The 12,112-nt window shown below is 39.1% G+C and overlaps 1 long non-coding RNA gene across 1 annotated transcript; it reads right to left on the reverse strand.

Moving 5' to 3' along the window:
• Nucleotides 1–883: 883 nt before the first annotated feature.
• On the reverse strand, nucleotides 884–10,297 carry LOC309630943. Its single transcript, XR_014245971.1, has 2 exons — nucleotides 6,747–10,297; nucleotides 884–6,435 (listed from the first exon to the last, which is right to left on the reverse strand). It is a non-coding gene; the product is annotated as an uncharacterized lncRNA (long non-coding RNA).
• Between the last annotated feature and the right edge of the window lie 1,815 nt (nucleotides 10,298–12,112).

Raw genomic sequence — 12,112 nt, forward strand, 5'->3', positions numbered from 1 at the left:
TAACCCTGAGGAACTGCTCTGGAGGAGCGTGGCTTTCAGCGTAGTTGCATGTCTTGTCAGAACAGAGAACATCAAACAAGTCAGGGAACCACCTAAACGTCCACTGACAGGTGAATGGATAAAGAAGACGTGGCACACACACACACATACACACACACACACACACACACATATATATACATATACATACAATGGAATACTACTCAGCCATTAAAAAAGAAAGAAATAATGTCATTTGCAGCTACCTGGATGGACCTAGAGATTATGATACTAAGTCAGAATGAGAAAAACAAATACCATATGATATCACTTGTAAGTGGAATCTAAAATATGACACAAACGAACTTATCTATGACACAGACTCACAGACCTAGAGAACAGGCTTGTGGTTGCCAAGGGGGAGGGGGCGGGGGAGGGATGGATTGGGAGTTTGGGATGAGCAGATGCAAACTATTACATAGAGAATGGATAAACAACAAGGTCCTACTGTACAGCACAGGGAGCTATAGCCAATATCCTGTGATAAACCATAATGGAAAAGAATATGAAAAAAAAAAGAAAGACAAAACAATGTCAGGGATACATTTCTTCAAGGTTTCAAGAAAACAGACCAGCATGTACACAGAGAGTCAGCATGGCCTTGGCCCTGGGAAGGGAGTCTTATCGTCGAAGGAAGACCGGCAACGGCGTCCCAGGAAGGGAGGCATTTAATCTTTATTTTTAACACGGACATTCTTTACTTCTGATCAATGCACCCTTTTGTTTAATGATTAAAGCAGATGTACAATGTACGTTTGATAGACTGCTTTAGTTAGCATAAAATTCACGTTAACTCGTGTATAAGCCAGAACAACTTCCCCAAACCTCAATATGTGTACATTGCTTTTTTTTTAAATTTTTTTTAAAAAATTTATTTATTTATTTATTTATGTCTGTGTTGGGTCTTCGTTTCTGTGAGAGGGCTTTCTCTAGCTGCGGCAAGCGGGGGCCACTCTTCATCGCGGTGTGCAGGCCTCTCACTATCGCGGCCTCTCTTGTTGCGGAGCACAGGCTCCAGACGCGCAGGCTCAGTAGTTGTGGCTCACGGGCCTAGTTGCTCCGTGGCATGTGGGATCTTCCCAGACCAGGGCTCGAACCCGTGTCCCCTGCATTAGCAGGCAGATTCTCAACCACTGCGCCACCAGGGAAGCCCCTGTGTACATTGCTTTTATCAAGTAATAGGGAAGAAAGTGGCAAGAGGTGACTTAAGAGTCTGGAGGCAGCTTGGTGTACAGGAAAGTGTCTGCTGTCAGAGAGAAAAGGCACGGGGTTTGGAGTGGAACAGATTGGATTCAGGTTTCGGCTTGGGCACTGAACATCTGCGTAGAACTGAGGAAGCTTCCTAACCTCTCTAAGCTTCCATTTTCTCATCTTCAGAAGGGGTTCATTGAGCTAAGGTGTGTGGAAGGTTCTTAGTAAATTGCACAGATCAATATATATTTTTAGTTTTAAATCTTTAGTATTTATTATTCTACTACAGAACACTATTTTTCTTCTTTATCAAAAGATATTATACACACTACTATGTATAAAATAGACAACTAATAAGAACCTGCTGTACAGCACAGGGAACTCTACTCAATACTCTGTAATGACCTATATGGGAAAAGAATCCATAAAACAGTAGATATATGTATATGTGTAACTGATTCACTTTGCTGTACACCTGAAACTAACACAGCATTGTAAATCAACTACACTGCAAAAAAAAATTTTTAAAAATAGAGAAATAAATAAAAGTAAAAAAGGTATTACAAATATTACCATTAAAGCTGGAAGCTACTTTGCATTTCTGTTATTTCATATCTTAGTTAAGAGTGAATGGTCTCACTGCCCCTTACTTTTAAGTGACTTCTTAAGTTTGGGATTTTGTTATTGCAAATGCAGACAAGGTCAGTTTATTCGGAAGTGCTTATACATTATACAAGGTTTTATTTTAGCCCAAAGTGGATATGCTGGGATTGTGGTATATTGACTGAAAGCTCTGACACCACAATGAATGTTAAGCTGGAGATAAAAGGCAATGTTCAGTCATCTGTGGAAGTTGGTCTTGTATGAATTAGCCATGATTCATCTCAAGGAAAACATTTGTTGCCGTGTTAGTCTTGGAAAATCCTGTGGTCTAGCCTGGCTTTGGAGTTGGCAATTTCATATACATTATTTCACTTAACCCTCACAACAGCTCTATATAGAAGGTGAAGTGTGGAGAATGCACAATGAACCCATTTTACAGATGAGGAAGTTAAGTTCTGAGACTTGGAGTGGCCGGGTCAAGGTCACACACTTGATGAATGAAGAGTGCTGGTCTTTTGCCTATTATGTTTGTTTCACCACATTTCACACACCTCAGGTCCCTGCTCTGTGTGTTTAGATGAGAGTTGGAGAAAACACACCCTCATCCTCTGTGTTGGTCATCTCTCTGGTTATTGAATGGCGCTAACTAGCAGGTGTGACCACACATGTATGAAAGGTATCCTTTCAATGTGATCAGCTAACTGTTTTCTTTGGACAAACCAACCCAAGGATGCCACAACTATGGCTTAAGCACTTTCATAAATACAAATTTGGTTGTGAATTAGAAATTGTTCTATTAAAAGGGTTACCTTTCTCTTGGGATTAGTACTATTAAAAATTTTGGCTATATGAATTGTTTTTTTTTTAATTGATGTATAGTTAATTTACAATGTTGTGTTAGTTTCACGTGTACAGCAAAGTGATATATATATATATATATATATATATATATATATATATATATATATATATATTCTTTTTCAAATTCTTATCCACTTAGGTTATTACAAGATATTGAATAGAGTTCCCTGTGTTCTTGTTGTTCATCTATTTTATATACAGTAGTTCTAGTTTCAGTAAGTTCCTTAAAACTGTACCTACTACATATGAACAGTTTGGAAGTTAAGAGCAATTCATATAATAAAAAATAAAAAATGAATTGTTCTTAACTTCCAAACTGTCCATCCGTAGTAGGTGCATTTTTGAGGAACTTATTGCTACTACAACTCACCTGAGGTTTGCACCCATATGTATGGTGTTCCCAAGCTGGTTGAGGATAATGAGGCAGGGCCGTGAAAGGTGTTCTTGGATGATGTCAAGATCACCTTAAATGCATAGTGCTGTAGCTTTCACAGTGCAAGTTCATTATCTTGGCTAAATTGATACTCACCACAGCCCAGGGAGACAGGCACAGCAGATACTACATTCATTTCATTGACAGAACATTGACACGTCCAAAGGCATCAAAGGGAGACTTGGTTATATGACTCTGTTCTTTGATTCTATAATTTCCACAATATTAAAAAAAGATACTTGTAATTTTGTGTAAGGTGACTGGTTTGAAAATATTTCTACCACTGCATTTCATTCACTGGAAGATCTGGGGAAAATAGCTACTCGATGTACAGCGTCCACTACCCAGATCTCATTTCTTTCTTTCATAAGAGTTTAGCTGGGAAATGTTGTCAGCATAGTGAATCATCCCTTCTTTGTCAAGGCATTTGACCGGTTTTTATGATCTCCTTGTGGACACGCTGAAGAAATATGGGGTGGAGTCTGGGATAATAAGGTGAATTACTAGCTGGCTAATGGTGTCCAAAAGAATTGTTGACTCAGTCACCCAAAGGTTTTTGGTCTTTGTGTTGTAGAACTCTCTCCAATTCTAGACTATTGGGCATTTTTATCAGTGCCATGGACGGAAACAGAAGTCACTATTTTTACATTTATAGATAGCATGAAACTGGGAGGGGGACCTTGACTGAAGGGGGCTGAATCTGTAAAAACCCACTTTAATAGGCATAAATGTGAATACTTCTGTTTGGATCTGCTCACCCAAATCACACAAATAAACTACCTTCCAATATAGGATAAAGGAATAATAGTAATAGCATGTTGCAAGTATCTGAAGGACTCTAATCAATGTTACTATCAGTTAAATCTGAGTAAACACTATGAAATACCCACTGAAAAGCTAGTTTGATCTCACATGAGTTTATAGAAATATGGTATCTAGGTGGAGGTCTGGTTAGACCACACCAAAGGAATTGCTACTCCATAATTGGAACCCACTGGTAAACTTGTATGTGCAGGAGAGAATGCCCACGGTGTGGAGGTGGTACCGGTCCCTGGCCTGTGAGGATGCCTGAAGGAAACAGAGCACTTCTACGTGGCAAAGAGAAGACGTGGGGTGAGAGGTCATTGGTTATTTCCTGCATATATGTGAAAAGCTTTCCTATAGAAGAAAGATTATTCTCGTTCTTTTCACTCCTAAGGTTTAAAACCAGATGGGTAGGTGGTAGAAGATGAAGTGGCCTGCGTAAGGCTGGGTTCCAGTTATCCCAGACTCTGCAAGCACTTGGAAGGGAAGATTACAGATGGGGATTTGACCATGGCTTTGATGCTCACTGGGGGAGTTTACTCAGGAAATGCTCCACGGCAGAGATGAAAGTCACGCTGAGCTTTGAAGAATGAAGACATCTTGGATGCAGGCTTGAAGTGTCCCAAGAAGTCATTCAAGGGGCAGAAAGAGCAGCATGGTAATCAGATGAGAGGCTGGAGAATGTCATGGTTATGACTATGAGTTTTGTAATTGGACTCATATTTGAATACAAACTCTGCCATTTGTTAGCTATGCAACCTTGATGCAGATAGAATGATGGACCCCCAATGATGTCCACGTCCTAATCCCTGGAACCTGTGAATATGTTCCATTACATGGCAAAGGGGAATTGAGATTGCAGGTGGAACTAAGTTTGTTAAACAGCAGATAGGGAGATTATTTTGGATTATCCTAGTGGGCCCAATATAATCACAAGGGTCCTTAAAAGTGGAAGAGGGAGGCCGGAGATCAGAATCAGAGAGTGAGGCATGATAATGGAAACAGGTCAGAGCGATACTGTGTGGCTGGCTTTGAAGGTGGAGGAAGAGGCCATGAGCCAAGGAATGCTAGCAGCCTCTAAAGAAGGAGAGGGCAAGGGGGCAGACTCTCTCCTTGAGCCCCCAGGAAGGAACCCAGCCCTGGGCTGAGACGTTGCCCTGAACGTGGACTGAAAAAGGCAGATTTCCTGTGGGAGGTGTGTGTGTGTGTGTGTGTGTGTGTGTGTGTGTGTGTGTGTGTGTGTGTGTGTGTGCGTGTGTAACTACTCATTCTAATCTATTCCCGGGGTGCATGGAAGATCATGAAACATGGGGGTGAATCCTGGAAACTGATGGAAAAATCTCAAGACTCTTTTAGCTAACCTGGAGAGTTTTCTAGTGACCTACGTACTTGAAATATTGCCAAGGTTCCTTTCTCTTTTATTTTCGGGGTATACACTTGTAAATCTTTAATGTCAGAAATTTTGGATAATCATGATATTTATTCATCAGGCCCCCTAAAGGAAACTGCCCATACTTGGGCAACTTTGCGGCTTTCGAATCTCCTTAGTTCTGAATTTAATGATCTGCGGGAAATACACGTGGGGAAATAAACAGGTCGTGAGTCTGGGGGAGTTTGTTCTCAAATATGCCCTGGACTGTAGCCCAAGCCTTCTCAGGTTACATTCAAATCAAATTTGCTTCTGTTCATATTTTTCCTTCATTTAAAGTGAATTTATCGAATGTCTACTATGTTCTAGGCATTGTGCATATAACCGTGAACAAAACAAAGTTGCCGTTTTCAAGTAACTTACATTTTAGTGGAAGAACATTCTATAGAGATTGTAAGCTGTCCAGCAAAATCCAGTCTCCTCTTCTTTGGACACACACCAAAACCCTGCTTTCCAATGACCCTTAAAGTTATGTATGGACATATGGCCAAGTCCTTCCCAATCAAGAACTAGAGCACAACTCACTGCCCTTTGCCTTAATTCACATTTTCATTTTCTTAGTTTCCTCTGAAATAATTATGACCATAGGAGAAACATCTGATTGACTTGGTCAATTTTTAAGTAAAAATATTTTGACATTCATTTTATTTCTCTTATGAGATGTCGGTTAAGAGAAACCTATGCATCACATGTTTCTGTGAAAAATATGAAAGTGGAAATAGTTTTTTAAACTTTAATTCTACAGAGAAGAATTAAAAGACTTCTTGGAAATTTAATGTAAACCCAGACAGAGAGTGCAGCACTGAAATATACCAGAAGTACGAAGAAAAGAGACAATGTTTAGAATAAGTTGAAAATAGCTACAATGGTTTCATTTACTGAACTTCTCTGTGCCTTGGTTTCCCCATCTGTGAAATGGGGATAATTCTATAGTTGAAGAAAATAAGAAGCAGTTGAATCAGCTGTCTAAGAAAGTAGGTTCTGGTGCCAGACTGTCTGGAGTCTCTTCACACGACTGCCACTTACTCAGTGTATGGGCAAGGTATTTAACTTTTCTGGGCCTCTGTTTCCTCATCTGTAAAACAAGGTTAATAGTACCTGTTCTGAGGTAATGTTGTGAGAATTAAATGAGTTAACATTCTAAGCACCACCTGGCACATAGCTATGATCATGTGCGAACAGCTCTACTTCTGAAAAGTTTAAGATATCAAATACCTTATTTTATTAACACAATATACGTGGACCTCCAATTTTTCACTACTTTTATTATCATAAAATCTCATGTTTTGCCAAACTCGAGTTTTGATACAATTTATTTCAATGCCTTATCAAAGGAATTCATTCTCCTTTTGTCTACATTTCGAAAATAAAAATTGAGAAACTTACCAACGTAGAAGATGGCAGCCAACTCGAAACGATGTGGAAGGGAAGCAGTTCTTCTAAAAAAGGAGATACGCTGAGTAAACAGTCCCCAAAGTGGTCCTGAGTGTGTTCCAGATGAGTCATGATTTATGAACAGGAAATCTGGGTCGGCTAGGCTTCAGTTAAACAGTGTGGGGAGATGGAAACCAGATGTTTAAACTTCATCTCAGAGGCTCACAGAGCGAGGGCAGCATAAAGAGGCGGGTGAAGGAGGGAGGAAAGGGAGAGGCCAGCAGACGGGAGACCATGGGGAACACATGTGGCAAAGGGAGCACACGGAGAGGAAGGAGGGGGCGGGAGAGAGGAGGAGAGGGGAGGGAGGAGGGGTGGCCAGGTAGGCAATGATGGAAATGAAACTCCCCCCCCCCCCAAAGTCAACTCATAAAATGTTTCATCAGCCAGAAAACCTGGTACTTGTTTAGGATATACGTTTTGTTTTCACCTGTGTTCCCATGGAAACCTGGAAACCAGCTGAGAAAGTTTGGACATTTTTGTTAACTTGGAGTACAGAGATCATATGTGTGTGAGTGTCTGTAAATATACACAATGTATTTCAAAAGTTATTTCAATGAAATACCTCTTCTCTTCCAATTACATCTCTGAAAGAGCCCAGTTTCCTGAAAACCTAAAAACAAGATTGACTTTTAATGGGAACAAAGAGAAGAAAGTTTACGTGTGTATTCTTCTTGATGTCAAACTGTCTAATACAAAGGAAATAAGAGATTAGAAGAAAGGTCAGCAAACTCTAGCCTTTGGGTCAGTTTGGGCCCCTAGACTGTTTCTGTATAGCCCACAGGTTAAGAATTTAAAAAAAAATCTTTAAAGAGTGGTGAAAACAAATAAAAAGAATATGAAACACGATTGTGTGTAGCCCACACAGCACAAAATATTTGCCATCTGGTCCTTTACAGAAAAGTTTGCCAACCCCGGATCTAAAATACAACGTCATTGCAAGTGAAGCCAGGAAATAAGATAACAGGTCAGCCTGATAATAATTGCCACAAACAAAACAATCTGAGACATATTTTTATAGCTCTACGCAGTGCTGATTGGGTTAAAGCTTATATGATCCCTTCATGCAAATCCACTGTACCCCATCCTCAAAAATGGGCAAAGCTAACCAGCAGCACACGTGGGCGGAAAGGCAGGGACTGAAAGGCTCTCTGGCTGCATCTCAGGGAAGCACATGACGCTCTGGGTCTGCGCAGAGCTGCCCAGCTTCCAGGTTCAGAGCTGGCACTCACCTTTCAGACCTCAGAATGGAGAATGAGCAGTGAGTGTGAAAAGTCACAGAAAAGTGTGCCCGGGTCTTTGGAGAGACCCAAGGAATAAGGCAAAGAGAAGCAGTTACCAGATTATACCTTTGCTTAGATAAAAGTGACTCTGATCAAATAATAATGAAAATAATAATGTAATAAACAAAAAAAATAATAGTTAAGCTAACGGCAACTACAATTTATTGGGTGTTTATAAGGGGCCATACATTTTGCTAATCACTACCCTGGAATTATATTTAATCCTCATAATAAATTTCTGAAGATGAAGAAACAGACTCAGAGGCAAAGTAACATTTCCAAAGTCAAAGCTGTTAAGAGGGAGAGCCATGGACTGAGAAGAGTCTTAACCACTACTGTTATTCCTTCTTAAATGTAGAAAGGCTCAGTGTAAAGTGTTTGAATACAAATATGCAGGGTGCAAATGGAACTGAAAAATAAATCTTTATTATCCATACTCTATTTCCCTTTTCTTTTAAAAACCACAATAATAAAACTCTAATCATTGAGAGGTCACAAAATTTCATTCTAGATTTTATTTCCCATGGAGTCTGAAATGTGCTGCATTAGGCCAACCTCAGTATTCTGGACTGGAATACCTCTCCTTCCGGGATACTCTGATTTTGTCTTTTTTTCCTGCTGGAAAGTCTATTCTTTGGTGCCCAGGTCAGCTGACTATATAATGTATTTTGACTTGACAGCACTTGGAAATGAAATTTAATTATCAACATATGCATTTTCTTCTGTAACTGTTTCAGAATGTTCCCTTATTAAATAAGTGTGCAAAAGCCCACATGTGCCTCTCAGCAGAGGCCCTGCATGGGAGAGTCACTCCGTGCTTGAGGAGGGGTGAAGGTGGTCACTCAGTGAGAGCCATGAGTCAGCTTGACACACAGAGCTCGGAGGATAGTAGTCAGCTGCGACAGTCAAGATCAGTCTTTCCCTCACTCTGTGGCAGTTACCTTGCATGGTTTTTAACAACAAGTCCCCTGATTCTCATCTCTGTTCCTATGTTGGTCATGTATCTGATGCCTACAAGTTTTCTTTCTTTATTTTCATTTTTAGGTGGTTAGAATATGATGTGTCTATGTGTGTTTTCTCTTTTTCACTGTGGGATCCTTTCAGTTTCTTGGATCTGTGGTCTAATGTCTTTCTTTCACTGTTTCAATAAGTCCTTATCCATTATTCCATCAAATATTTCTTCTGATTCTCTCTCTCCCTCTCTCTTCTTTCTGGGATGCCAATTACACTTATGTTAGACTTTTCGATATTGCCCCAAAGCTTTTGGGTTCTCTGTTCTCTCTATTTTTTCCATTATTTTTCTATTTGTGTTTTAATTTGGTAATTTACCATTGAGCTTCCATTATGTTCAGTGATTTATTGGCTGTGGGTATTTTATTTTATTTATTTATTTATTTATTCATTTATTTGTTTATTTTTAACATCTTTATTGGAGTATAATTGCTTTACAAAGGTGTGTTAGATGCTGCTGCATAACAAAGTGAGTCAGCTATACATATACATACATATATCCCCATATCTCCTGCCTCTTGCGTCTCCCTCCCACCCTCCCTATCCCACCCCTCTAGGTGGTCACAAAACCCTGAGCTGATATCCCTGTGCTATGCAGCTGCTTCCCACTAGCTATCTATTTTACATTTGGTAGTGTATATATGTCCATGACACTCTGTCACTTCATCCCAGCTTACCCTTCCCACTCCCCGTGTCCTCAAGTCCATTCTCTACGTCTGCATCTTTATTCCTGTCCTGCCCCTAGGTTCATCAGAACCTTTTTTTTTTTTTAGATTCCATATATATGTGTTAGCATACAGTATTTGCTTTTCTCTTTCTGACATACTTCATTCTGTATGACAGACTCTAGGTCCATCCACCTCACTAAAAATAACTCAATTTCATTTCTTTTTATGGCTGAGTAATATTCCATTGTGTATATGTGCCATATCTTCTTTATCCATTCATCTGTTGATGGACACTTAGGTTGCTTCCATGTCCTGGCTATTGTAAATAGTACTGCAATGAACACTGTGGTACATGACTCTTTTTGAATTATGGTTTCCTCAGGGTATATGCCCAGTAGTGGGATTGTTGGGTCATATGATAGTTCTATTTTTAGCTTTTTAAGGAACCTCCATACTGTTCTCCATAGTGGCTGTATCAATTTACATTCCCGCCAACAGTGCAAGAGGGTTCCCTTTTCTGCACACCCTCGCCAGCATTTATTGTCTGTAGATTTTTTGATGATGGCCATTCTGACTGGTGTGAGGTGATACCTCATTGTAGTTTTGATTTGCATTTCTCTAATGATTAGTGATGCTGAGCATCCTTTCATGTGTTTGTTGGCAATCTGTATATCTTCTTTGGAGAAATGTCTATTTAGGTCTTCTGCCCATTTTTGGATTCGATTGTTTGTTTTTTTGATATTGAGCTGCATGAGGTGCTTATACATTTTGGAGATTAACCCTTTGTCAGTTACTTCATTTACAAATATTTTCTCCCATTCTGAGGGTTGTCTTTTCGTCTTGTTTATGGTTTCCTTTGCTGTGCAAAAGCTTTTAAGTTTCATTAGGTCCCATTTGTTTATTTTTGTTTTTATTTCCATTTCTCTAGGAGGTGGGTCAAAAAGGATCTTGCTGTGATTTATGTCAAAGGGTGTTCTGCCTATGTTTTCCTCTAAGAGTTTGATAGTGTCTGGTCTTACATTTAGATCTTTAATCCATTTTGAGTTTATGTTTGAGTATGGTGTTAGGGAGTGTTCTAATTTCACTCTTTTACATGTAGTTTTCCAGTTGTCCCAGCACCACTTATTGAAGAGGCTGTCTTTTATCTATTGTATATTCTTGCCTCCTTTATCAAAGATAAGGTGACCATATGTGTGTGGATTTATCTCTGGGCTTTCTATCATGTTCCATTGATCAATATTTCTGTTTTTGTGCCAGTACCATACTGTCTTGATTACTGTAGCTTTGTAGTATAGTCTGAAGTCAGGGAGCCTGATTCCTCCAGCTCCGTTTTTCTTTCTCAAGATTGTTTTGGCTATTCAGGATCTTTTGTGTTTCCATACAAACTGTGAAATTATTTGTTCAAGTTCTGTGAAAAATGCCATTGGTAGTTTGAAAGGGATTGCATTGAATCTGTAGATTGCTTTGGGTAGTATAGTCATTTTCACAATGCTGATTCTTCCAATCCAAGAACATGGTATATCTTTCCATCTGTTTGTATTGTCTTTAATTTCTTTCATCAGTGTCTTATAATTTTCTGCCTACAGGTTTTTTGTCTCCTTAAGTAGGTGTATTCCTAGTTATTTTATTCTTTTTGTTGCAATGGTAAATGGGATGTTTCCTTAATTTCTCTTTCAGATTTTTCATCATTAGTATATAAGAATGCAAAAGATTTCTGTGCATTAAGTTTGTATCCTGCTACTTTACCAAATTCATTGATTAGCTCTAGTAGTTTTTTGGTAGCATCTTTAGGATTCTCTATGTATAGTATGTCATCTGCAAACAGTGACACCTTTACTTCTTCTTTTCCAATTTGGATTCCTTTTATTTCTTTTTCTTCTCTGATTGCTGTGGCTAAAACTTCCAAAACTATGTCGAATAATAGTGGTGAGAGTGGACAACCTTGTCTTGTTCCTGATCATAGAGGAAATGGTTTCAGTTTTTCACCTCTGAGAACAATGTTGACTGTGGGTTTGTCATATATGGCCTTTATTATGTTGAGATAATTCCCTCTATGCCTACTTTCTGGAGAGTTTTTATCACAAATGTGTTGAATTTTGTTGAAAGTTTTTTCTGCATCTATTGAGATGATCATATGGTTTTTCTCCTTCAATTTGTTAATATGGTTTATCACATTGATTGATTTGCATATATTGAAGAATTCTTGCATTCCTGGGATAAACCCCACTTGATCATGGTGTATGATCCTTTAATGTGCTGTTGGATTCTGTTTTCTAGGATTTTGTTGAGGATTTTTGCATCTATGCTCATCTATGTAGTTTACTTTTTTTGAGACATCTTTGTCTGGTATCAGGGT

The sequence above is a fragment of the Balaenoptera borealis genome (assembly GCF_965194805.1).
Source record: "Balaenoptera borealis genome assembly, chromosome: 6".
Classification (NCBI taxonomy): Eukaryota; Metazoa; Chordata; class Mammalia; order Artiodactyla; family Balaenopteridae; genus Balaenoptera; species Balaenoptera borealis.